The following is a 4059-nucleotide window of genomic DNA, read 5'->3' as shown; positions in this document are numbered from 1 at the left end:
CCTGCTGGCCACCCCTCCTCTGTTGGAGAATTACTTCAACCAATTGAAAAATTGTCTTCTTCTGAAAGTGTAGTATTTTATGATAGAAATATTTATTTTTATGTGTATTGTGACTGTTCTTCCCAGGACCAGAAGCCTTCAGTCATCTCTCTTCAGAAGCTCATTGTAAGAGAAGTAGCCAATGAAGAAAGGGGGATGTTTCTGATTAGTGCTTCATCTGCGGGACCTGAGATGTATGAAGTTCATACAAACTCCAGAGAGGAGCGTAACAGCTGGATGAGGCATATTCAAGATGCAGTGGAAAGGTAGAGAAAAAGGCTTTTGTTTTCACTCTGGTAGTCCAAAGTGAAAAGGAGGTCATTTGGATATTTTTGGTCAGTATGCTTTCCATTCTTTGTTGAGTTCAGAGACCCCAAAACCTCATCATCAATTCTGTCAGACTTACTGTGTTACTTCTTATTTCTCACTGAGCCAGTAGACCTTTCCTGTTCTTCCAAGATGTCCTTATTGTCACTTTAAGTTTCCCTTACATTTGCCTTTGGCACTGGGTGCTTTATTGAATCTTGCAAATGCCCATGCATCCATTCTGGGTAAATCCTCAGTCTCACTTTGGTATTTGTCCATTAGGCATGGCAGGGAAGACATCGCTCTTCAGATGTGAGCCTTATGCTAAGCACCATAGACTTACAGTCTTGCCAGGATTAAAAAGGAATCCTTCAGTCTTGTTTATGCCTAGTTTCTGCAAAGTGGGCAAATGTCACAGGTCTAGTCTGTACCAAAATTGGTTGATATTTTGTAGTTTCTTACGAATGCAACACTGTACTGAAAATGAGTATATGTTCACATATGACTTTAACTGTCTTTCCTTCATTTCAACAGTTGTCCAGAGGAACAAGAAGAAGGAAAAATGGGTGAATATGATGAGGACAGACGTATCGCTGAGGCTAAAGCATGCAAAATTCAGAAATGTCAAGGTACGGTACCCTTCCTGCCGCTCTGAGATCTCGTGTCCTGAGAGGTTAGGATGGATGAATAACATGCGTATATTGGCTGATGGGTTCAGAATGGCTTAATAAGCAGAGTCACAGCAGAGAAAGCCGTGGTTGTCTGATTGTATTATGTGAGTTGTCTGAAAGAGAATCATTTTTTCATCATAGAATCATAGAATGGCTTGGGTTGGAAGGGACTTCAAGGATCATCAAGCTCCAACTCCTCTGCTCCATGAAGGATCATCAGCCTCCATATCTAATACTAGACCAAGCTGCCTAGGGCCCCATCCAACCTGACCTTGAACACCTCCTTGGATGGAGTGTCCACAGCCTTTTTTCAAATACTTTATATTTTTGTTCATCTTACCATTTTTCCTAGGAACTGGATTTACTGTTCATATCCCTTGAGCTATCTTTGCTTTATGGTAAAACTGGTTTTCAGACAGATTTGGATAATCTTCTTCCCCTTCTCAAAAACTTCCTTTGCTGTGTTGTCCTACATGATGATGATGTGCAGGTGTTTAAGGGCCCTCCTCAGCTGCAGTGCAGTCTGCATCATTCCATGGGAAATAGTAGGACTGTTTCCACCCTGTGTCAGTTGATTCCAGGTGTAGTGGACACTTCTCTAGAAGAAAGCAAACTCTGGCCTGTACAAAGGAATTGAGAAAAACATGTTGGAAATATCAATTGTGGCTTGGCTGCCTTTGACTCCTATTGAAGTTCATATTGAAGTTCTATCATATCTGGCATGGCAGCACTTGGTGGTGACGTGACATCATTCAGGCCATGGCAGCCCACTGCTAGCCTTCACCTTTCATGGTGACTATACGGGACTATTGAAGGGTGAGCAAGTCTTGATGATTACTCCTTTGCTCTCCAATTGACAAATCTGCTTATGGATGGAGATCAGGGAGTTTTGGTTGGTGTGATATTACCACTGACACACTATTGTGATAGCTAACAGCACCTGTTGTTCTTCTACTCTTAGCAGCCTCACAAGAGGAGTCGTCTGAGAGGCTGAACAGTGTAGATAGCTGCTTAATGTCCTCCATGCCCAGGGCAGCTATACCAAAAACCCACTAGTACCCTTTTTGGTCCTTGAAATATCCTCTCCTGAGGAATCTATACCAAGGATACACAGACTTCTGGGCCAGTTGCAGTGGGGTGCTTTTGCCACTCATTTTCAGTTAGGCTCACTTCAGCCTCCAATACAATTAGCTCTTGGCATTTCCTGTCACTCCAGAAATACAGATGGGTTCTACCCCTTTATAACTTGATGGCATTGGAGTACAGTACGCTGTGTGCTGGTGTCCACTAATGCCTTTTACTCCAGTGGTTCTGATGTGCCAGGCCATCAAATCTACACGGTCCAATAAACAGAGAGAGATTGTTTTCTCTTGCAGCCTATGTGCCCGTGCCTCTTGGATTGAAGTGGATTTTCCAGCTCACTTCCTCATATTCTCTTCTTAGTCTCACAGCACATGGTGTGTATCCACTAAATTCCCTCTCTCAAGCAGAGGAACACTTCTAATAGCTGATACACTGGTTTGTACAAGTGGAGGAGAAAACTTTCTTTCTTTCTCCTCAAGCTGCCGAACCAATTTCTCCACAGCTGAGACAGGCCCATGGGGAGGGAGTGACTTTCTTTGTATTGCTGGAGTTAGTCAGCCAATTCATCCAGTATTTGCTCATCTCCATCTTTCCAGGTAATTACTGCCAGTGAGTAAGATGATGGTGAACTCTGTACATATTTCTGCCATCTGGATTGTATGCACTTGACACTATCCAGATTTTGTGATAAATGAACATTTTTCAGGTCAATATTACACATCACTTACAGCACAGCTAATTCCGTCAGGTACTGGATACCTCTTTATATGGTGGCCCACTTGACTGGCAGACATAATCCTTGTAGGGATGGCTGACAGGATTCATATTCGGTGGGTGGGAGGGGGAAGTTTTTTCTTTCTTTGCAGTTCTCCTTTCCCATCTGTCTCACTTCCATGCCTGACTCAATTCATGCCATCAGTCCTGTTGTCCAGCATTGGAACAGCCAGGTGACAACAGCTTCACCTAGATGTCAGTTGAAATCTTTCCACATATCTCCACATATCCACTGCTCACCTGTAGTAAGGTGGTTACTGACTTATTTATAAGCTCTACCTCTTCTTCCACTTCTTGTGATGGCTGTGGTATGGAGTAGTATTCCTCTTCTTCCTTCCTTACTAAAGGAACTGACTTTCATGTCTATTGTTTCTGCTTGTGGACAGGGACAATAGATACTGGTATGGGTTGGTTCTCTAGTTCAGCTACAGGGCATGTTGCAGGAGCTGCATCAATCCAGAGGCATTTTCTTCTTTTTGATAATGCTGACAGTTTTAAATAGTGTTTGGTAGACATAGGCCAGACTGCAGCACAATGCAGCAAGTTATAACTTTCTGGCCTACCAGGATGAGGACAAGCTTTTTTTAAAACATTCTGTCAGCTTTCTGCACTTCTTCAGAGGTGAGTTCCAGCCCGTCACAATTGTGATAAAGCCTGCCCTTATCCTCCCACGTAACTTGCCACCCACATCAACCTGCCTCAAGGTAGTGAGTGGTATTTTTAAATAGTTTCTTAACCAGTAATAAAACTGGAAACACATGCAGAAGACGTAGGAATAAGATCATACTACTTTGAATATCCCAAGTATACACAAAATTTTCAACAACTCTTTCAGGTTACTGTATTTGTTGAGAGAACTGTGAGAATGATGGCACTACTGAGTACAAGTACCAAATTAAATTGAAGACTGGTATAACATGAGCACGTGCTGTATACAAACTAGCAAAATCATAAATAACCATAAAGCTCAATCCTACCTTCAGAGACAATAAACAACTTGCGAGTAATTAAGAAAAATAAGCTTGAAAGCAAATAAAACTACACTGTGAACAAAAAGATCAGCATTGTGACCAGCAGCTGTTAAGCTGTTATACCACTTACAACTTTGTTTTAATGCACTTTGGTCAGATCTGTTGTTATCTCAACTTTTCGAGTTCCTCATTGTTCACCACAAGGACTATTGTGG

This window comes from Meleagris gallopavo, chromosome Z (genome assembly GCF_000146605.3).
Source record: "Meleagris gallopavo isolate NT-WF06-2002-E0010 breed Aviagen turkey brand Nicholas breeding stock chromosome Z, Turkey_5.1, whole genome shotgun sequence".
Classification (NCBI taxonomy): domain Eukaryota; kingdom Metazoa; phylum Chordata; class Aves; order Galliformes; family Phasianidae; genus Meleagris; species Meleagris gallopavo.
This window is presented reverse-complemented; position numbering follows the sequence as displayed.